The sequence below is a fragment of the Rhipicephalus microplus genome, unplaced genomic scaffold, assembly GCF_043290135.1.
Source record: "Rhipicephalus microplus isolate Deutch F79 unplaced genomic scaffold, USDA_Rmic scaffold_129, whole genome shotgun sequence".
NCBI lineage: Eukaryota > Metazoa > Arthropoda > Arachnida > Ixodida > Ixodidae > Rhipicephalus > Rhipicephalus microplus.
In genome coordinates, this window is record NW_027464701.1 from 132,153 (window position 1) to 156,785 (window position 24,633).

General features: G+C 46.8%; 1 protein-coding gene across 1 annotated transcript in view; it reads left to right on the forward strand.

The window, feature by feature from the left end:
- The window catches only part of LOC142790832 (uncharacterized), a 281,160-nt gene that overhangs the window by 23,636 nt on the left and 232,891 nt on the right, over positions 1–24,633 (forward strand). The gene's annotated exons all lie outside the window — the stretch shown is intronic.

Below are 24,633 nucleotides of genomic sequence, written 5' to 3' on the forward strand. Positions count from 1 at the left end.
GCATGGTCAGAATAGGCTGCCAATCGGTAGTACAGACTCCCGACAACACTCGAACCAGATAATATACTTCAGCACGTGGCCAGAAAGTCACTATAATTTATCAAATCCAGCTAAAATTTCCTTTCTCTTCTATCGACAAATCACGCAATATGGCCAAAAATCTCACGTAATAAGGCCATCTATCAGCCATTGGCCGACTTGAACATGGCGCACTCGCTCGTTACAGAAGTCGCCGCGAGAGGCCACTACTTGTCCACGCGTGCGTGCGCACTTACACTGAGAAAGACCCGCATTCAAAGAAACAAATAAGAAAAAGTGCTCAAGCTCGTGGGGCGCACGAACGTTTCTCTGTGGTCCTGCAATCCCTCCCTGCTTAGCTTCCAGCACTTTCCTCGGGACAAGAAAAGAGAGAATGCGATTGCAGCATGTTACAAATCTTTGCAACTCCGCTCGTACTGGACAGACTCTTAAAATTTTTACGGCTTTGAATTTTTAAGGCAATAAGCTCTTCCAGGCAATTCATTTTATGGCTACTCAACAAAGTGTTTCAGGGCCCCTTTAATCTAGCATGATGTGATGCCTGGGCTATTGAATCTGCCTAACAAAGAATATCCTATACATTGCCATGATTGCACCTGCCATAGAGTCCTGCATGTCACCTTTTGCCGAAGCTGTTTCAAGCCCTTACATGACTTTTCGGTAAAACATGGCTCACACAACTACGATTGAAACTTTCTTGCTTAGTTTCGTATTTATAACCTTTATTGCAACGTTTCACTAATAAAGAATTATTGTAAATATTCGTTCAAGAATGGAGAACGCCGAATCGCTGTCGCCAAATTTACCCGCGAGTGAAAAATTCGGATGGCTTGAAAAATAAAATATTTACTTTTTATCTTGACTTTGAGGTTCCCGATGCGAGTACAGTTCTGCGCCCGCCTTTGTTTATCAAAACACTAAAGCGTAGAGCTTGAAAGAGACATATATGCAGGCATAAGTATTGAGGATGCTTTATTTTGAATTGTGAATATATCAACAAAGCTGTAAAACCTGGAACTAGGATCTCTGTTGAAACGTTGGCTGTTGCTTAACTCAGTTATCCCTTAGTGTGCGTAGTGAGGGGTACAGTTATTATAACTGTTAAGCAAGATTACCTCTTTCATCACCCTTCTTGAGGCGTGTGGCTAGTTCTCACCCCATGTGAAAGAATTGGTGCCTTCGTTTGATTTCGTTCCGACGACAAAGCGTCACTCGTTTAAATTTCTCTGACTACCTTTTCATATCTGCCGCTGAATCCTACCAAGCCACCCCTGCTATATATAAGATGCAACGCCGGCTTCTCCTCTGATGTTGCAAAGTGGCTTCACCGGCTCATCCGTTTACATCAAGCCAGTTGGCAAGAAGTGTGACGGTACGAGCTGCGGTAGTAGCTAAGCAACGGCACAGCTCGTGGTGCGTCCACTGGCCACAACAAATAGACAACAATAAGGCCAATGTAGCTAGCTACAAAAGCCCGGCTGTACCGTTGCTATGGCAACCACATTTTTTTGAGCGCTATGGTTTTAAAATATAACGAAGCAAGCGCTACGCCAAAGAGTAGGTGTCACCAAATGCCTTATTATAGCAACCTCCACAGTTTCTTACAGTATCGCTGTCATCACAGTTTCTTGCACTTGGGTTGTCAAACTGTCATTGTGCGTCAAGCGTTGCACGAACCTTAAACTCGCCCACCGTTGTTTCTCGGCTGCCAGTTCTTCGGCCAAGCACGCTGCATCAAATCACCGCAGAAGTTGTGATTTCTGTGCTGCAGTACGCTGAGTTACAGGACAACTAACTTCGCTGTTCAAAGCTTCCTGCAACTTTGTGCAAATTCCGGCATTTTTTTCTGTTGTTCGCTGTTCTATTCATGCAGTACTTTTTAATTTATTTTAAGCTTCAGAAACACAAACTCTATTTATTTATTTTTTCAGTTATTTATTCAAATATGCAATTTTATTAATATTTATCTATTTATCTATTTACTTTTGTTGCTCTCAGGTTGCACACTGGCATTGCAAATGATTGTCGTTGCTGTAAAAACTGTCAAGACTTATAAAAATGCATCAAATAATGATGCAACTTGCTCAAAGCGTAACTTTTTTTATTAGAAATTCAAGATATGATTGGTCAGGGCAGTCCTAAGTAATAAAGCATCCTCCCTGCAGGTGATGAATGAAGGAAGTAATGTCCGCTTGACCCTGGTTTTAGCTGAAAAAAGTCACAGCAGATCTACAGAGTGAATGATGAGTGGGGCGAAGCGTCCATCCATTTGTCCATTTGTCCGTCCGTCCGTCTCTTTGTTTGTCCATACATCCGCCTGTCTGTCTGTCCGTCCGCTCCTGTCACACTAGAGTGTAGCACGCATCGAATAGACGGATGAACGCCTCAGCCCACTCATTATTCACTCCGTAACTATGCTGTGAATTGGTTATTATAACAGGCCATCCATCCACTTTAATCGTCAACTATACGAGAACCACTAACGCCATCTAGTCATAACGTTTGCAAGGACATATGCACACAACGCCATATAGAGAACAATTTATGACACTAAATTGGTATGGCCACTACTACAACATGCGATTACGACGAAACCACCCATACCCTAAAGAGCTGCACCTCTAAAACTTAAGGCAGTTCGCACTTGTTATTCCAAGCCTAAGGGGCATCCTTCTTGCTCAGCCGTCTGCTTTGCTTACATTCAACTTTACCTTTCTTCCCCCTTTTCTTTCTTTCTTTTTCAATTCTCAAGTTTTTATTATTTTGATTAATTTTCATTCATTTATACTTTTCGCCAAGCTTCTCATGCCTTTCTTTGTTGTTCTATTCCTCGCTTGTTTCCTCCTTTTATAATATAGGAGCTTGCTAATTTTGCTCATGGCCTGACGTACGACGGCTGCCATTCTGTACACCAGTCTTGCGAATGCACACACTTCAGCGGTCGCGACACAGCGTCGTCTCTCTGGTGATTTCAACAATCCTCATTTCATGGTGAACCGCCACCCAAAGCGGCTGTTTTCGGTGGCCCGCGCACTCGCCTCTTCGAAATGGCTTTGAAAGAAAAAGAACTAGAGATAAAATTGCGGCGTCGTAACGTATTTCTCTCGGGAGGTCACCTCAACAACGCCACACGAAGGATGGGTAGTGTAACAGAGAAAGTAATGCAAAATATAGAGGTAAAGAGGAGGGTGTTCGTGGTGTTAGGTTAGGCCGCGAGCTAACGCGTGCCGCATCCGAGCCGGGAGGACAGAAAAACTCACAGCTTTACAGCAAATGTGAATCAGCGAATGTGATAGCAACAAATTGGAATGTCAAGTGAAGAATGGCAAGCACTTAAAAACGTGCCCCGCGTTTTTCACTCACAAATAGACACTTTTATTTGGGCGTACGGAAAAGCTGCGTAAGCTGTGAAAGTGACGTTGCATACGCTGCAAGCGAAGCGTGCGAAAACACTTTCAGTTTAACTTACCTTGATGCGTTCCGCTCAACTGAATAAGTCGTATGCGAGATCCAAGGATCTCAAGGGCTTATCAGTGCCGCCAACGTTAGGAGTACGTCAGGTCTGGTTAATAACGTGGCCCCTGTGATCAGCGCGAAAAACAGCCTGACTGCCAGGGTAAAAGCCACAGCCTACAAGTCAGGCTGTGGCATTCACTGTGTGTATTTTTAGCATCGTTCCTGGGCGCACTAGATGCGCATGTTCATCTTGCTGTTCTGAAGTTGAGCGTGCAATGTAAGAACGCCTTCTGTTCGGGCACGGCCAAACTGGATCGACCCCAGCGTTCTATCCAGTGCTGCTGTGGATGAACTTAGCGTATCCCGCAACAAGTGGTCGCTTTCCAGGCATTCACGACTTTACATTGTATTACCAGCACATTTAGGGAGTGAAAGCTTGAAGGTGATTCTACATCGCAGGCGATTTTACAGCGAAAGCTTTTATGAGATCACAACTCAGGTCACACGCAGTTGCATGTTGTCCGCCGCCGCCGCAACTGCCGCCGGTGTCCGTACCAACATCGGGAGAAATGAGAAAAAAAGACTGCACTAATGACACAGTGGGGCTTGAATCCGGGTCCGCTGGGTGCCAGCCGAATATTCTACGACTGAGTTACGCCGGTGCTTGTAACCTAACGTCAAACTTCCCTTAGGCAGACATGATCTAGCACCATTGGCACAGTGGGGCTCGAGCCCGGGACAGCTGGGTGCCAGCCCAGTACTCCACCACTGAGCCATTCCGGTGCTTGTGACTTGTCAATTTTGCCTGAGGCAAGCTTGATGTTGGGAAAGCAACCACGTTAATACGACTTATAAAGCGTTTTACAACAGCGAAAAAACAACCAATCGTCGCGAAATGTGATTATCATAATGAGTGGGCCGTCAAATGCTCCAACACATTACAAAAAATTGTTCTTGTTTCGCTGTTGACTGTGGCGGATACCCACTTCAGTCATAATTCTTCATCGTCGTCACCCACGGCACGGAAAATCGGCACAAAATTTTTAGCAAGTGTCTAGCGAATACCACGATTCTCAGAATGACAAAAAATAGCATAACAAATTCCGGCCTACTACAGAAAAATTTAATATCAATGACCTTGTGGGTATCAAGCAAGTGTTCTTGCAGTAGTTACCCAATGAGTGTTTTGAAAAGGCTCTGAAATGCCTCTTTCCTAGCTTTCGCTGTGACTTTGCTGTGCCTACCACGCAGGCCTCGCGTTTTTTGAGGATTTTCGTGAGACGACAGGCAATTTCTTCCGAATCGTCTAGATGCTAAAACGCGCCGCTTTAATGTACTTTCTATGGCATGAATACATAGTCTTTCATTCTGAAGTAGACATGCCTTGCATTGAGTTCTAGGGAGCCTTCATGTGCGCGCGTCTCTGTATTTTAGGGTGGTGGCAGCCTTTGACCCAGCACTTGCGGCGCCCGCTGAAACACAATGCCAGTCTTGGTTTCTATCGCAACAAGTTAATGTTGGTTCTCACGGCGATAGAGTTTCCTAACATACACTAAAGGAAACTCTGGCGCTAGTGTCTACGGGAGCTGCCATGCACGGCGCTTCAGCAAGCATGGGAATGATGGGTAGTACACACATTTGTCAAATTTTTGTAATTCTGGCCTGCTTTTGGCTACATGTGTGTTTGTGTGACTTCAAGCTGTTTTCTCACGAAACTAAAATTAGCAAATGTTCAACGATTATGCCTCACCGCCTTATTCTTATAGACTTACCTTTGCAAATCGGGTTACGAAGATGAAAATGGTTGCATCTATTTACAAACCAAAACCAAAGCACAGCAATAAACGAAGACCCAAGTACGATTCACCACCCGCAAGTACGAAGACAATGCAAATGTGTGTACTACCCACCATTTCCAAGGATCATCAACATCATCATTATCATCATTATCATCCCACAACACCTGATTCCTATGATTGCTGAATGATCGCAGTGACAGATTCTCCTCTAGTTAATTTCAGGAAACACTATGCTCGCGGCCAGGCGTTCCTGCCCCAACACACTGCACCAGCTGCATGTTGGCGCGGATGTGCAAGCTGCGGCATGAGCTGCATCCGAATTAACCATAGACTTACCTTCTGCTACGACACTTTTACGCCTACGAGTCCACACCTAACGCCAATGCCTCGGAAAAATGCAATCTGTGTCAAGGCCAGCAATCGAGCCCACCTGACGCGATCAACTCAACGACGTCATCAAGTGGCGGCGGCGGTCTGTCACGCAACAACCCGCGAGCTACCTCAGCCCGCGAGCCCGTTGAAGCAATCGCCGCCTTCCAGTCTGGCGAGTATTACGCAATGCGTGGGAATGTCACTCGTTCTTGGCTGCCACCACGCGCAGAAATCGGCGCCTTCGAGTCTGGCGAGTTTACGCAATGTGTGGTAACATCCCTCGTCCTTTGTGCAACCTCGCGCCGCGGCACGCCCCATTGGAGGGTTTCGAGATCACGGCCAGCGGCGCTTCTATTTTGGGTATCGGTTACTCAAAGGATCCACCCGATGCCTACAAAAAAATCCCTGCAGCGTGTCGCCAGCAGTAGACCTAAGTGTCAGAGATCTCGGCTCTTCAAGTCTTCTGAGCTGTCGGCCCCAGTGCCGAATTTGTAACGCCTTTATTTTTTTATGCTGTACATAAACCTTCCCTTAACTCACCGTCGTCTCGTCCACTCGTCTATCAGCTCTGCGTAGAAGCAGTCGGCGCGCCCAGTGTCCTTGGCGGCGGCGAGTTTCGTGGCACCCTTCGTAACGTTGTCGGAGACGCGCATCGTAACAGTGGTTGGCAGCGGCGGGATCGGCCAGCGTCAGCGACATTGATGTGGTGAGTGCCTGATGTTTTCCCCTCAGTTCACCAGACTACTCTAGCACAGGTTATAGTAGTTGAGAAAAGGGCTGCGTGAAGCATTTAAATGAGCTTTGATCGTTTCAAGCAAAGTCAAAGTTCTTTGAAACCAAAGTTAATGCGGAGGGTGTTAACAAGGGAGTGTTAAAAATTGCTTGCGCGTCTTGGTAGTAGACTTATAGGGGGTACGGCAAGTGGATTTTTAACAGGGGCAAACAGCAAGAGGCTAGTGTGAACGATGTAGAACCTTACAGTAAAGGTACTCATCGAAATTGGTGGGTATTACTTTGGGCCGTGCGAAACGAAAGCAAGCGATCCTTGAGATCATGGAGGATGAATGATTGTCGGCTGAGGAAGTTGATGAGGTCTGGATGGATATCATGCCCACCGCGAAGAAGCTGGAAGGCGCGAACGTCGCGAGCATGAGGAGGCCGAGAGACAGGAGCGCCTCGAGTTGAAACGAATAGAATTGGCAATCCTACACTGTTCGCAGGCGCCTAGCGTAGCTTCTGTGACAGTTCAGGTCCTCGGTTATAGAATTCGGGACCAACTGCCACCGTTCGTAGTAGGCGAGGACATGGCGAAATATCTCGTCAAGTTTGAACACGTCTGTTAGCGAAATGCTTTGGGGCGGTCTCTTTGGGCGCAGAAGCTGTTAGCTCTTCTTCCCGGTGAAGTGTCCGACGTGATAAACTGCTTGTCGAGGGAAGCGTTTGAGAACTACGACGAGGTTAAGGAAGTGCTCTTGAGACATTATAAGTTGTCCGCCTAGGCTGTTAGGCAAAGGTTCAGGTATGCTAAAAAGGGGAATGAGTCCCACGTTGACTTCGCGTTTCGTCTTTAAGCCGAATTAATTGAATGGCTCAATTAAGGGTGAAGGTGTTCATAACGATCGCGTTAAAGTGGTGGAATGTATCGCATTGAAGCAATTCTACCGCTGCATCGAGGAGGATGTTAGGCTTTGGCTGCAGGACCAACTTGGTGAAGTACAGCTAACGAGGCAGCAGAGTTAGCTGAGGAGTATTATACTCGCAGAAAGTTGCATAGTAGGGCAGTGCGCGTTGAAAAGAATAAAAGGAAAGAGGGCTTTTCAAAGAAACCTGGTCTACGAAAACATGCTCCGCACCGTAATTTCAGGAAGGACCCGTCTCTTACGAAGGACACTGTAGGTGAAGGGCAAACGGAAGTGGAGAAATTGAGTGCGGTTCCTAAACAACGCACTGATACCACACGGGCGTTTGAATCACGGAAGCCGCTGATCTGCTACAACTGCAAAAAGGAAGGGCACATCGTGTTAAACTGTAAGCAGAAGTTTGCTTTCGCAACAATCCGAGAATCGCAAAAGAACATGCGGTTGTTAGAGCCGTATCTCCAAGAAATTATAGTGAGTGGGAAAACGTGTCGAGCGTTTCGAGACTGAGCGGCAACCATGGACGTTGTCCATTCTTCATTGGTGTCTCCGAATGACTTTACAGGAGAATTCGCGTTGATCAGGCAAGTCGCCGAGGAGCAGAGTGCTTGCTTACCAATCGCTACGTTTGTCATTGAAGGCCTGTTCGGTAAGCTTCGCACCAAAGCGGCTGTGTCTGCCACACTTCCCGAACGTTGTTCTTATCTTTCCCCTAATAACTCAGAGCAGCTTCTCAAAGACCAGGGTAAATTGTACTTCTCCAACTTAGCGTACAGGGCCCCCACGCGATCGCAAGCGCGGAAGCTTTCGCGGGAGCTTGATCTTGTTCAATGTGGTTCATCATCAAGTTCGAAAGCTATTGATCTGTGTGACCTTGGCGGCGAGTCGACAGAACCTCAGACAGAAAATTCTTTATGTGAGTCGTGTTAGCAGTCACTCTAGCGGCCCGTCACCGAAGCGACTGGCGTGGTCATCGTAGGCGGAGGAGACGACATGGCGCCTTTGAGTCAGAGCGAGAGGGGTGCAACGCTCTCACCTGTAGCGGAAAGTTGGAGTGAGCTGTCGAGGGTTGATCGAGAAACGCTCATTCGAGAGCTGCGTGAAGACCTCGCGATTAAAGCGCTAATGAAAAGCGTAAACTTGGGAAAAAAGAAAAAAGAATGTTTCTTTTTTTTTGAGAAAGCAGGGCTCATGTATCGGAGCTACAGAAATTCGCAAGGTCGCAAGTATGAGCAGCTCTTGGTGCCACAAAAGTATCGTCGCCAACTATTGAAGTTGGCGCATGAAAACGCGTGAGCTGGGAATCTCGGCATAAAAAAGACCAAGGCTAGAGTTTCCCTTGAGTTTTATCAGCCGAAATGCTAGAAGGATGTCGAAGACTTCTTACGCTCATGCGACACTTGTCAGAGAGTGAGGAAATCCACGGACAAGTGGAAGACACCCATGAAGCTTGTGCCAATTATCACAGAACCTTTTCGGCACCTAGTAATTGATATCGTCGGGCCATTGCCAGAGTCAAGGCAAGGCTGTCGGTAAATCCTGACGGCCCTCTGAGTAGCCACAAAATTTCTGGAAGCGATATCACTTAAGGAGCTCAATTACCCTCATGTCGTGGATGCACTGCTATCTATATTTGCACGCGTCGGTTTTCCATGTAAAATCCAATGCAATAATGGTAGTGTCTTCACCAGCTGCTTTACCTCTACCTTTTTGGATAAATGTGGAATGAAAGTAGTGCACAGCTCGATCCGCCACCCGCAATCTAATCCAGTAGAGCGTATGCATTTCGTTCTGAAACGGATACTGAGAGCTCTTTGCTACGAGCACAAATGTGACTGGGAAGCGTGTATTCCGCCCGCTATGTTTGCTTTGAGATCAGCTCCTCTTGAGAGCACTGATTTTAGCCCTGCATAGCTTCCGTATGGAAGGGGTTTGAGAACACCATTGCGAATGCTGCACAAGTCCTGGGAGGGATTCGATGAGGACCCTAGTTGCGTATGTTCTAGACCTCCTTCAGAGGCTTGAAAAAACTAAAGATCTTGTGGAAAGCCACATGAAGGCTGCACAAGTCTTCTCCAAGGAGTACTACGACGAATCGGCGAAGAAGCACACCTTTGAAGTAGGTATTCAGATAATGCGGCAGCGGCCGTCTAAAAAGAACAAGCTTGAGGTTCATCGGGAAGGGCCCGCCAAAGTAATAACGAAGCTTCTGATACCTTTCATGAAGTGAAATTAGGAAGGCGGCCGAACAAAATTTACCGCAGTAACTTGATGAAACCATACGTTCAACGTTAAGCCGTTGTAAATATACTGTAAATGCTTCAGAGGAAGAGGGAGCAGAATTTTTGAGTTCTAGTTATGTAATCAAAAGCGGATCGGAGGTAATCTTGGAGCAGTTGAACCTGGAGCCTAGGTTAAGTGAAATTCAGAAGGAGGACCTGAGAAGGATTGTTTTCGTGTTTGAAGACGTGTTTTCGGAGCGTCCCAGAAACACGACGGTGATTGAACACGATATCGAGCGAACTTGTGAGGATCCAATTCGTAGCAAGTCGTATTGCTGTTGCCCTGTGAAAAGCAGATCATGAAAGAGGAGATCGCTAAAATGCTGGAGTTGGGAGTCATAGTACTCAGCGAGAGTGACTATATATCCCCTTTATTATTTGTTCAAGGACCGGAAAAATATCCGAGGCCATGCATCGATTATTGGCGTCTTAAGGCCATAACTCGAGACCAAGTTTACCTGATACCAAACCTAGAGGAGAGGGTACAAACTGTGTCACAGTCCAGCTATATTTCCACGCTAGACCTCGCACGAGGGTATTGACAAGTCCACCTTACGGAGCGTGCTAGCCGCTATGCCGCATTCGTTTCTCCATTGGGAACGTATCGTTAACTTAAGCTGATCTTTAAATTGAAAATTGCGCCTTTTTTGTTTTTCAGGCTTAATGAACCGAGTTCTTAAAGGCCTCTCTGAGTTCGCTTTGCCGTATCTTGACGATGTCGTTATCTTCTCAAACAACTGGGAAGAACATGTCGAGCGTTTACGCGTCGTGCAGAACAGGTTGAAAGAGGCTGGTCTTACCGTAAAACCTACTAAATTTCACCTTGGGTGTGGCAAGGTGTCTTACTTGGGACACGTTGTGGGGCGTGGCCGGCGCAGACCTTCAGAAATTAAAGTAGCCACCATCGTGAACTATCCATGACCAGCCCCCAAATCTGAGACAAGGGTATTCTTGGGCCTAGCTTGATACTATCAGCATTACGTGCAAAACTACTCTAGCATTGCCAGCCTTTTAACTGACGCACTTCGAAAGTGCGAGCTGGTTAAAGTAGTATGGGACTCAGAAAAGGAGAATGCGTTTTGCCAGCTGGAGCAAGCCCAAAGCAAAAAGTCCGTTCTCATGGCACCTGATTTCTCTAAGAGATTTGTGATGCAATGCGACGCGAGTGATCGCGGCATGGGAGCTACATTGTGCCAGGAAGACACTGCTGGTCACGAAAGGCCAGTCTTGTATTTAGGTCGAAAACTCATCGGCAGGGAAGAGGCATACAGTACCTCTGAAAAGAAATGTGCTTGCCTCGTGTGCACCGTTCAAAAGCTACCTTCTTAAGTTTCCGGTTCGAGGTTTATGGTCAAAACAGACCACTGTCCTCTAACCTGGTTAAATAACATGTCGCCTAAAAGTGGCCGGTTACTAAGGTGGAGCATGATACTCCAACAGCACAACTGTGACGTTTGCTACAAAAAAAAGCTAAACGCTAATACAGACGCATTGAGTCTTGCGTTTTAGCTAGTACCTTCTCCACGTTTCGGTTTCTCGCTGGCAATTATGGGCAAAATTTTGTCCTCATCACGGCCTTAGCTGAGCGCTCTCGTCCACAGTGATCTCAAGGGGCCAACTTTATGTTGTATTCTAATACGTTGCGTTAGTGCACGTGTAAAAATTTGAGTTCTCATTTTAAGAGCCTCCTGTCTCACACGTGCCTCTTTATGTAGGGGAAACAAAATTTTCATAGACACGTAGCTATGTATGTGTTGTACTATACTATGTCTGGTGTTCTGTCGGGTGACCGAAGGCACTTGCTGTGCCGTGTGTTGTCTGTTTTCCAACCATTCCTGACAAGTTGCAGAACCATCGACAAGTGCTGAGAGCAAACATCGTCAGAAGAGACGAGCGAAGCTAGCCGGCCAATTCGGGCGACAAGCCACTTGAGCTGGGATCCGTCCTTAAGAATGGGATTTGTTCACGGGACAGAGTCTAAAGCTGCATTCTCCCTATGGCCCCGCAGGCGAACCTGGAGGGACCTGGTGAACGAGGGTGCCCGACATCCGAGCCACATTTCACTAGCTTCATGAGAAGCTAGTGAAACGGCTGTGAGCGCATCATGAGCATGGCGTGTAGGCAAGTTGTTACATTACACGCATCTCATCATTATCATGTTTGCACCAGTGACATACCTTCCTCATCCATTCATGTCCGGTAATACCAGCTAACGAAATGGCCGTGAGTACATCATGTGTGGCATGTAGTCATATTGTATATGACACGCACGTCATGATTTTCATGTTGAGGCCTGTCACTTGTGTTCGCCATAAAGCCATGTCATACCATACCAGCTTTGCAACATATTATGTGATTTAAACCACCGACAGAGCGGTAAGACCATAACGTGTAAATTATGATATTTAGAGTATACATGTCTTGACTTTCATGTTATGACTAGTCAGTTACATTTGTCATACAGCCATGTTATATCATACCAAGTTTGGTATTGATATGCCATACCAATTCATGGTATGCTATACGAATTTTCGTATTGATACTGCTATCGAAACGGCAAGACGATCTAAAAGTCGTAAGCGGTTAGATAGATAGATAGATAGATAGATAAATAGATAAAATATAGATAGATAGATAGATAGATAGATAAATAGATAGATAGATATATAGATAGATAGATAGATAGATAGATAGATAGATAGATAGATAGATAGATAGATACATAGATAGATAGATACGCTCTTAGTCGCTGAAGTTCGCTAAGAAATGCTTCTCATTTATTAGCTTGCTCTTCAACCGTTCAAGAAGGTGCTCCTTCGTGGCTCAGGGGCTAACGCCTCGCCCTCGCTACTAAGAAGTCGGACGTTGAATTCTACTCTGGGGCTTTTTCTAGATTATTTTTACATCTTTTAGCGAACTTCGGTGACTTTGAGCATATCTATCTATCTATCTATCTATCTATCTATCTATCTATCTATCTATCTATCTATCTATCTTTCTATCCATTTATCTATCTATCCATCTATCTATTCATCTATCTATTTATCTATCTATCTATCTATCTATCTATCTATCTATCTATCAATCTATCTATCTAGCCGCCTACGGCTTTTAGTTCTCCTGGCCGTTTCACTAACGCTATCAATACCAAACTTGGTATGGCATAACATGACTGTACGAATAACATATTTGACTATTCATAACATGAAAATCATGACATGAATGTAATGAATGTCATAATTTGCATTCCATGATCCTGCAGCTCTTGCGGTGGTTTCGTTCACATGGCATGTTGCAAAACTAGTATGGTATGACATAATTGAATATTGAGCACAAACAACAGGCTTTACATGAAAACATGACATGCCACGCTCTTGATGCGCTCACAGCCGTTTCGCTACCTTCACTTTTACGAAATTTGGTATTACGGGACTTGAATGGATGACGAAGGTATGACACATGTGCAAACTTGATAAACACAGGTGGCGTGTCGTGCAACAACACGACTACATTCTACGCTCATGATGCACTCGCGGCCATTTCACTAGCTTCACATGTACAAAACTTGGTATTACGCGACTCGAACGAACGACATAAGTAAACATATACGGTGAGTGACGGTGACGCCGGCGGCAGAATTCTACCAAGAGTGTCTATATATTTTTTATCGCAGTGAAATATTTTTATCTTCCAGTGAATGAGGATCACAAAACAGATAAATACTGAGGGCGAAACATGAGACAGGTTATAAAGAACATGCCAGTTGCAGCCGCTGGGCTGTTTTCAGCACCAAAGACTTATTTAGGCAATCCACATGACTGGTTAGTAGGTTATTAAATGGCTGGTCAACAGACGTAGAAGCATTTTTGTGCTTGCGATACTCTGAAATGATAGCTGCCTTTCCGTTTTCAGATAGTAGTTCCATACTTGCGTGTCCGTGTTCGATGTAGAATAAAGCTTGGCCAGTTAGATTGAAGAGAGCGCTCGTTTGTGTAGTCCTTTCCCCTGTTTCTTGTCTGCGTAAAAGCTCCTAATACCACTTGAGCCAAGATATGATTGTAGGAGATGCCGAAGTGGAGGGTTCCGATAACTTCGAGTGGTGGTCCCAATCCTCCTTCGACTGGAATGAATTAAGGATGCACGCTAAGTTCTTTCACGTCGAGGAGTGCAGATTTACGCCTCGATACCGTTCCCTCTGATTGAAAGTATTGCGGAGACACGTAAGGAGCTCTCGCTTCGTTCGAGCATGTGGGCATGAGGCGTATAGACTGGAAAATGATTTGCAGTTCGGAAATGTAGTCTCTGCTTTGTGGCACGGATGTTTTCGCTGGGGGATTGAAGTTCCATGTCAAAAGTAGTGAACTGCCATTCACCAACTTGGCACATCAGCAGCCCAGGTCGTTTTTGATGGCTGCTCTAAAGGCAAGCTAGACGAGTGGTTGTTGTATGACCCTTTTCTCTGGCGATCCATGCACCATGAGGAAGGGTTTGAAATGCCTGCGGAAACGCTCAACGAGCCCATTTGTTTATCGGTGGTAATAGGTCCTGTGAAGGCTTGTAGTTCCGAAACGTTTGATGAGTCCCTTGAAGAGCGCCGAATCAAACTACCAGCCGCGATCCGTGACATTGCTTGATGGGCAGCTTAACCATGGACCCCTTGTAGACACTAAGCCTGTTGCAGCTGTGGGCGCTGATATTTTGGCGATGGCTGTACATTATGACCACCGTGCGTAGCGGCGGATGCATGTCATTATGTATATGTAGCCCTTTGGAGTTGGGAGACAACCGGCGAGGTCCAAGTGCATGGTGCTAAACACGCATCCAGTGGGTGGAAGGATTTCGAAGGAGGAACGGTAAGACACTAGTTATTCTAGAGTCATACTTGGCATTCAACGATAGATATTCTAGCATTTAACGACAAACAACAGTGCAGGCACTCGAGAACATACACGTTTAGCTGTGGACAAACGCTGCGACTGGAAATCAGGTTCTCGTGACGCGTGAATTCCAAAATGTGACAGAGGGTGTAAAGCATGGAACAGGCATCTGCGAAGCAGTGCCGGTATGAAAGGTCGACGTTCGGCGGTAGAGGTATCACACATTACTGATGTACCATCCAAAGTCAAGACGACGTCCTCCAGTTTGAGGGACGTCGTCAAATTTCTGAAGGTATGTAGCTAGGTTAGAGTGCACTAGAATGGGGAAGTGGGTCCACATGGGGCTCCCCGCTGAAGCGTTTTTTTAATTATAGAGGTGGCACTGCCGTTGCCGTCCCCTGAAGGTTATCATGGTTACCGCTGGCGTTGAGATGGTTATGGTCCCGTGCGGTGACCGGCAGTGGCCGCTTCACCGTCAAGCATCAGTCGCTTCTCAAGAATTTGCCGCAGTGTTGCAGCAGCGTATACGTGCAAAGTCCTGGACGGTGTCACACCACGTCTCGCAAATACTTTAGCTAGCGAGAGGCACTACGTTGATTTTCGCTCACACCCTGCTCGTGGCTAATACCAGCAGTGCTAGATTTTTAGCGGTTATTTATTTTTTTCGCACTAACAAGGTTGAAAGTAGCTAGCGAACAAGTGGCAGTAACAATGCGCGGGTGGCGGTGTGTCAAGCAGACGATGCTGCGCCGAACGGGCGACAGCTCGGCGCTCTCGTAGTCACCACGGCCGCCTACAGCCGCTGCTTTACCAGCCCAATAACCCAGATAAGCTGGCACTTCAGTTCAAGTAAAGCCCCTTGATCTTGAGAAAATACTGCCATCTACTTTACTCGCCGCCATGCGCACGACCTCCGTTTTCCTTCCTCGCCACTTACGAGGTCCTCCCGTTCTCCGCCCCTGTTTTTGCGTGATGTCATGATCTACATTTTATGGTCTTACTGCTCTTGCAGTGGTTTAGTTTACACGACATGTTGCGAAACTGTTATGGTATGACATGACTGCACCGCCAACTCAAGTGACAGACCCTCACATAAAAAAGGGTGATATGCATGTCACGTAATGACATTACTACCTGCCACACACATGAAGCGCTCGCGGCCGTTTTGCTAGCTTCGCATATACAAAGTTTGGTATTACGGGACGTGAATAGATGAGGAAGATATGTGACTGGTGCAAACCTGATAATCATGAGATGCCGACAATGTAAGAACACGACTGCATGCCACACTCATTGAAGGCGCCAATACGCTTTGCCAGCGTTCATGTCTACGCGTCACAGCGAATTGCCATGCCAGGTGCCGATTTACCTGCCATATTACTGTGCACTATATGTGGGCACTGGAATTAACGAAACGGCCGTGCCGAATCTCGGCTGGTTCTCCGGCGGGTGACAGTACCGGCGTTTATGTTATCTCACGGTACTGAAGACCTCAAGAGCGTCTGCATTGGGAGCGCACGCAGTAGCCTGCGAAAGCATATATTTACCCGTTTTCAGCGTGGTTAACGCCTTTCTGGCCCTTCATGAGTATAGTGCACGAGTGAATATGCAGGCGCGCGGAAATGCTGTCGATGCATTCACTGTTTCAAGAGCCTGTCGACCTACACAAAAAGAAATTGTCAATCAGAATTTGTACAGATCCGCCTATCTTCCTTTTCAAGCAGCACTTCGAGTGGCGTTACATCATAAGTTGGTACTGGCGAAGAGAGGAGAATATCACAACCAAGATTAAATCATATGCTCAATTTGTCGGCAGTCTCTAGGACACCCAGAGCACAGTGTTTTTCATACGAGCCTACATGCGCTCTATTGTTTAACGAGAAACCCGAGAATAAGTAACGATGTTACAACTTTATTATCAGTGACGACTCAGTTTTACCATGCAAGCTTTTCAGAAGATAATATTTATTGCTTTCTGAAAGGGCTATTACATAATATATATATTAAAAACAACACTCACACATAATAAAAAGTGCACGTTGTATATAGCCCGTCTGTTAACCTACGTAAATTTTTTGAACCAGTTGTCATTTCGTATCGACAGCTTAAATTGGGCTGCTTTCAAAATATTCTATTGGCCTACTCTACTGTAAGCCATAAAATTGATGACCATGTTTTGTATTAAAGGTGCAGTTTTAATAATGAGTGTCAAAATAGTAGGCAGGCAATGGGGCATCTTGTTTTGGGGAATTCAACTTGTATATATACACCGTAAGCGCGCACACACACACACACACACACACACACACACACACACAGGCATATATATATATATGCCTGTGTGTGTGTGCGTGCGTGTGTGTGTGTTCCTGCTCACAGCTGGTAATTTTTTCATCCACTTTTCTTTCTTCTTTCTTCTTATTTACATTCCATTGGTTCTAATAACTTCCCCTGTACATTCCTAGGCATTACTGTCTGTTATATCTCATTAATATTGTGTTAAAACACGGAAATACGAGCCCTTAGGTATACACTTCTCTCCCTTGTTTATATATATATATATATATATATATATATATATATATATATATATATATATATATATATACATCTTTATATATATATATAAACAAGGGAGAGAAGTGTATACCTAAGGGCTCGTATTTCCGTGTTTTCCTCCCTTGTTTATATATATATATATATATATATATATATATATATATATATATATATATATATATATATATAGTCAAGTAGATCCTCCGTGAACGGTCAAAACGTGGTTTATTTTGACGTTTCGGCCTAGAGTCTGACCTTCATCACGATATATATATATATATATATATATATATATATATATATATATATATATATATATTTATATATTTATATATATATATGATGTGATGAATCTGAATAACGGACGCTCTGTTGCCACTGAAGAAGACGATGATGATCGGTGACAGTATAGAAGCTCGCACACGCCGCTCGCCGGTAGCCATACCTGCCTTTTAAACAACCTTTCGGCAAGCTGCGTCGGAAGCTCCCTCGACGTACAACACCTTTATTTTAAGGGGTGGAGGAGCCGGTGTTCCCATCAACCTGGAACTTCGCAATCGGACGCCACCCTCACCGTTCACCATGACTGCTCCTGGCCCTTCTCAAGCTGCCCCACCACCGACAGTCTGCTGTACTGGCATGCCTCGGCAACGCGACCCACCAATTTTTCACGTCAACGACGAACAAGACGTCGAGGACTGGCTCGTGGAATTCGAATTCTTAAGCGCTTCCAGCAAATGGAAAGCCTACGACCAGCTCACGAACGTGCGCTTTTACCTCGGTGATGTGGCCAGCCCCTGGTTCAAGAACCACGAAGGCGAAATTACCAACTGGTCCGCCTTCAAGACCACCATCGCTGCGGTCTTTAGTTGTCTTGCCGTGCACCGGCTTCGCGCGGAACAGCGTCTGCATAGTCGAGTCCAGTGCAGGGAAGGGACCTTCACAAGTGAAATCAAAGATGTCTTGTCTCTTTGCAAGCGGATGGATACATCTCTAACCGAACACGAGAAAATGAAGCACATAATCGAAGGAGTGGAAGACGATATCTTCCAGATGCTCGTCGCTAGAAACCAACCGACTGTCACCGACGTTGTCCAGCTCTGTCAGGAGACGACGAGTTGCGTAAGTAGCGTGTCTCGACGCGCAGGACCGCTGAAGCTGCAGCTGAAGTTTCCGCCCTTCGTGCACGACGTCGCTGCTGATCACACCGTCTTACTGCCGCACATCATACGATTCATTCGAGAAGAAGTTGCGCGTCAACTTTCTCTTGTGGCCGAAGCATCCGTGCCAGTGACCTCGTTAGACCCTCGTCTACGCCAGGCCATTGAGATACAGGTCACGCAGGCACTGCCTTCATCGCCATCTGTCCCTACGCCGCTGACGTAAGCTGCCGTAGTTGCTAGACCCCAGGCCCCACTTGTCTCTGGCGCATACCGGGGCACCGGGTTCTCCTTCCCTACGATACTGCCTACATACATGGCACCCTATCCTACTACGCCTCCACACCTTCTGTCGTTAACCCATGCCACACCTTCGATAATCGACCCATCTGTTTTGCATGCGGTTTTGTGGGACATATAGCATGCTACTCTCGCCGTCGCAGCATCCAGCCTCCGGACCGTGTGAATTCTGCAAATAACCAGGCTGTCCAAAATCCCCAGCATCCATCTTCCCCTTTCGCCGAATCGTTGTCCCTACGACTCCCTGTCGACTCTCGCCGGTTATTACCGCCCCGTCGCCGATCTGTCTCCCCGATGCTTCGGCGCACGAGCCCCGCTCGAGAGGAAAACTGACAGCCGCAGTTCCGGAGGCAAGAACTGCGTCATTGCCGAACTCTCTAAGACCTCCTCTTTGTCCGCCCAACGAAATCGATGTGCTAGTAGAAGGTGTTGCGGTACGTGCACTTGTCGACACAGGAGCCATCGTTTCTGTAATTAGTGGAAAACAGTGTCGCGATTTGTGAAAAGTTACAACGCCGATTACGAATCTTGCTCTGCGTACAGCCACCTCCCATTTCAACGTGCCGACGGCTCAGTGCACAGCAGGTGTTCTTATTCAAGATGTTTGGTTGCCATAAACTTTGTTGTTCTTCCACGTTCATCTTACGACGTCATGCTAGGATGGGACTTCCTCTCTACCCATCAGGCCCTCGTCGACTGCGCTCGTGCTGAACTCACGTTCACTCCATGCCTTGATATCGACCACCAAAATCCCGCGAAAGTGTTTGCCGCAGATGATGTCCCCATCGCGCCTTTCTCAGTCGTCCTAGTGCCTGTGTTTTCCCCTGCTGCCACTAACTCGATGCTCCTGTTCCAACCAACTACAGCCAGTGCGCACCACCGAACCATCGTCCTCCCGTTTACCGTCATCAACTTTCCCAATGGTTCGGCGGTACTTTATGCGTGCAACGTCTCTGCTTGTCCATACGTCCTGCTACGCGGCAAGTGTCTGGGAAGCCTCGAGACCTTAGAATGTATTTACGAAGACCCGATGTATCCCCACAAGCCATTTCTACAGACTTCAGCCATTACACCCGCAAGTGACGCCAATGACCCTGTGGATGTATTCCGCAAGTCCGTTGAATGCCACATTACGCCTGGACAACAGGAACAGCTGATCAAGCTTCTCCAGTGTTTTCGAGCCTCGTTTGACCACAATCAGACTTCCTTAGGTTGAGCGTCACCTGTTGTTCACCGTATAGGTACCGGTCAAGAAACACCATTACGACAGCGTCCTATCGTGTGTCAACTGCCGAACGCTGTGTATTCAATGAGCAGGTTGACGATATGCTGAAACATCGCATAATCGAACCGTCAATAAGTCCCTTGGCCTCTCCAGTTGTACTGGTGAAGAAGAAGGACGAATCCATCAGGTTCTGCATGGACTACCGACGTCTCAACCGAATCACGCGCAAGGATGTCTATCCGCTGCCACGCATTGACGATGCCTTGGACTGCCTACAGTGAGGGGACTTTTTCTCCTCTTTCGATCTGGTCGCGAAAAAACCGCTTTCATCACACCCGACGGGCTTTACGAATTAACAGTCATGCCCCTCGGCCTCTGCAACACCCAAGCTACTTTCGAGCAAATAAGGGACTCTATCCTTCAAGGTCTCAAATGGAACGTTTGCCTTTGTTATTTAGATAACATTGTCGTCTTTTCAACTGATTTCGCAACCAATTTAACCCGCCTAGAAAAATCATCGCTTGTATCTCCGCCGCGGGGCTGCAACGGAATCTGAAGAAGTGCCATTTCGCCGCTCGAAAGCTAACAATTCTTGGCCGCGTGGTTTCGAAAGACGACATTCTTCTTGACCCTGCCAAACTCACAGCCGTTTCAGCGTTTCCCAAACCGACCACCATGAAAAGCTCCGAAGCTTCATAGGCCTTTGCTCCTACTTCCGGCGCTTCGTCCGCAATTTCGCGACAATCATCGGTCCTTTGACCAAGCTCCTTGCCGGCTCTAGACACCTTTCGGCCTGGTCTGCTTCCTGTGATGATTCTTTCAATGAACGGCGCCGCCTCTTCACGTCAACGCCTATTATGCGACACTACGACGCATCGGCATCCACAGAGATCCACACCGACGCTACTGGTGTCGCGCTAGGTGTTCTTCTTGCGCAGCAGAAAAACGACTTCCAAAAGTACGTGGTTGCCTACGCAAGCGGAGCTCTTAGCAAAGCCGAAATCAACTATTCCGTCACTGAAAAGGAATGCCTCGCCATTATTTGGGCGATAGAGAAATTTGGACCTTACGTGTACGGGCGCCCTTTTGACGTCGTGACTGACCACCACGCCCTCTGCTGGTTGTCGTCACTGAAGGATCCAAGCGGTCGCCTCGCCCGATGTGCGTTACGCCTTCAAGAATGTGATATTCGCGTGGTCTATCGCTCTGGCCAGAAACATTCGGTCGCAGACACCCTCTCACGTTCGCCCCTACCCCTTGACCCAGCCTGCTGCGAAAGTCTCATCTGTGATGCCACTGCCGTCACCATCGCCGACATGCCATCTGAGCAACGCAAGGACCCTTGGGTTGCTTCGATTCTAGACATCCTGGCTGGGCGGACGGCTTCTTCTCCTACTCACACATTGCGTCGGCAAGTCTAGCACTTCACCACTCGTGACGACGTGCTGTACCGACGCATCTACGCACCCTGTGGATGTCAGAGGCTACTCGTGATTCCGCGTCATCTGTGATCCGAAATTTGTTCCACGTTTCATAATGACCCCCTATGTGGCCACGCAGGTTTCCTGAAAACTTATTCTCGCATACGGCTCCGATATTACTGACGTGGCATGTACCGTTTTATACGACAGTACGTACGGGCTTGCTCGACGTGCCAGAGACAAAAGACTCACCCTGATCACGCCAGTGGTACCTTATCATCCCTACCATGCCCATCCCGACTATTCTACCGTGTCGGCATTGATATCTATGGTCCCCTTCCCAACACTGCTGACGGTAACCGCTGGATTATAGTTGCTGTCTACCACCTCACGCGGTATGCGGAAACTTCATCCCTTCCCTAATCTACAGCAAAAGACGTTACGACTTTCGTTCTTCACAACATCATATTACGTCATAGAGCACCTCGAGAGTTGCTGAGTGATCGTGGTCACGTATTCTTGTCAGACGTCATCACAGCATTGCTGCGTGAGTGCCGCGTCATTCACCGCACTACAAGCGCCTATCATCCCAAGACCAATGGAATGACAGAGCGCTTCAACCCCACCCTTGATGACATGCTGTCTATGTACATCTCGTCAGACCACTCCAATTGAGACCGAGTGCTCCCTTTTATCACGTTCGCCTATACTACCGCCATTCAAAGCATTACTCGGTTCACTCCTTTTTTCCTCCTTTATGGACGCGAACCTTCTTGCACTATGGACACCATTCTTTCATACAGACTTGACTCCTCAGAGTCCAGGACTCTGTCTCAAGCCGCTACATACGCTGAAGAGTGCCGCCAACTGGCAAGATCATTCACTACCCAGGATCAAGGACGCCAAAAGCACCACCATGACACATCAGTTAGCACTACTTCCTACAATCCAGATGCACTCGTCTGGCTGCATGTCCCTTCTGCTACACCGAGCCTCTCTACCAAGTTGGTCCCCAAGTATTACGGCCCATATTGTGTACTATAGAAAACGTCACCGATGAATTACCTCATCGAGCCACTGGAATCATCTTCTGACCAAAGTCGTCGTGGCCAGGAAATTGTCCACGTGTCGAGACTTAAGCCCTGCTATGACCCTCCTGTGTTTACTTGTCTATAAATAGCCAGGATGGCTCCTTATTTCGCGGGGAGTAATTGTAATGAATCTGAATCATGGACGCTCTGTTGCTACTGAGGGACACGATGATGATCGGTGACAGTATAGTAGCTCGCAAACGCCGCTCGCCGGTTCCCATTCCTGCATCTTAAAGCACCTTTCACAAAGCTGCGTCGAAAGCTTCCTCGACGTACAACACCTTTATATATTGTCACGGGGTCATGACGTGGCCGAAGACAGGAGATTTCGTGTTGGGATTTAACCGTTTATTTGGGCGAACCTGTGCCCGGTAAACGGAAAGTCCAATTACAGCAGCAGTCTCGCACAGATAGCAGCCTCGGACTGATAGCGGCGAACGGAGCGTCGGCCTTCGATCAACAACTGACAAGCGGCGAAGCGCGTCGGCATTTATACTCTTGCCGTCGAATGTTCTAGCGTTATCGCTGGCGGTGGCGTAGGTTCCAGAACAATCTGTACCGTTCGCACAGTGGGCGTGATCTTATCGAAATGATCTACTACAGTCCGGAACCTTCTCGAAAACTGCAGGCGTGGTTTGCGCTGAGAATCGTGTGGTAATTTGGGACGATAACAAAAACTTGGGAAATGAAACGTGGCATTATATATATATATATATATATATATATATATATATATATATATATATATATATATATATATATATATATATATATATATGTACTTTCAAGGCATACTCCGAAACACAAGAAGTAACAAAATAGCCGCCCACATCTTCCCACACGATGAGCTGGAGTAAATGCGTGGCATAGTGCTCAGGGTATCGGTTGAATGTTGAGTAATTGAGTATGGTTTGGGAATTGCTTAATTGTCATTTCGCCTTTACTATTCCTATTTATTGACTGAAGGAGAAGCGTTGTTGCCTTCAACGAGTGGTGGGACGCTGATTTTGAGTTGTACCCCACTACTGCTTGAAGGTACTGTTGCTTCCATCGCGTATACTCGAGTCAAGAAATGCGTCAAGTCAAGCGAAAGCCATGTAAAGACGCCCTTGACTGAATTCTAAACGTGCGATCTGGTTCCTACATATACCGGTTAGCCGGTGAACGGCTGTGCAGAGGGACCAGTCAGTTTTTTACTAGCATACGCTGCCTGCAACGACATTCAAGGTAATGTTCTCTCAATGATGTTTCGCTTGATATTTATGAAGGCACGTTAGAGAGTGCTTGTGTAAGTGTTAGTCGTGATGACGTCACGTAAATCACTAGTGATCAAGTCGGTTGGCTGAGTCAAAAGTATGGCGTTATTGCTCACTCACAGACGTGTCGTTTGATATGCATGAAGACAGGTTAAGACAGTGCGTGCGTGTGTGATAGGTGTGATGACGTCACTTGAGTCACTAGTAATCACGTCGCTAGGCCCAGTTAGAGCATTCGCGTTATTACTCCCTCAAAGACGTTTCGATTGATATGCATGAAGGCAGGTTACAGAGTGCTTGCGTGGGTGTCAGGCGTGATGATGTCGCACAAGTCTCTAGTGATCACATTACTAGGCCGAGTGACAGCTTTCAAGATATAACCCTCTCAAAGACGTTTTGTTTGATATGCATGAAGGCACATTAGAGGGTGCTTGTGTAAGTCTTAGGCGAGATGACATCAGTCGAGTCACTAGTGATGATGTCACTAGGCCTAGTGACAGCGTTCGAGTGATTACTCTCTCAAAGACGTTTTGCTTGATATGCATGAAGACAGATTATGACAGCGCGTGCGTGTGTGATACGCGTGACGACGTCATGCAAGTCACTAGTGATGACGTCACTAGGCCTTGTGACAGCACTGGAGTTATTACACTGCAAAGACGTTTTGTTTGATATGCATGAAGGCACGTTAGAGAGTGCTTGCGTGAGTCTTAGGAGAGATTACGTCACGCCAGTCACTAATGATGACGTCACTAGGCCTGATGGCAGCGTTCAAGGTATTTATTACTCTCTCAAAGACGTTTCGTTTCATAATGAAGTCAGGTTAGACACTGCGTGCGTAGGTGTCAAGCGCGATGACGTCACACTAGTTTCTAGTGATCACGTCACTAGGCTGATTGACAGCATTCATGTTATTGCCCTCACAAAGACGTTTCGTTTGGTATGCATATAGGCAGGTTAGATACTGCGTGCGTGAGTAATATGCGTGATGACGTCACCTGAGTCACCAGTGATCAAGGCGGTTGGCCGAGTCATAGGTAGCACGTTATTGCTCTCTCAAAGACGTTTTCTTCGGTATGCATGTCGGCAGGCTAGTAAATTACGGGCGCCTGTGATATGGGTGATGACATCCCCTGAGTCACTGGTGATCTGGTGGCTT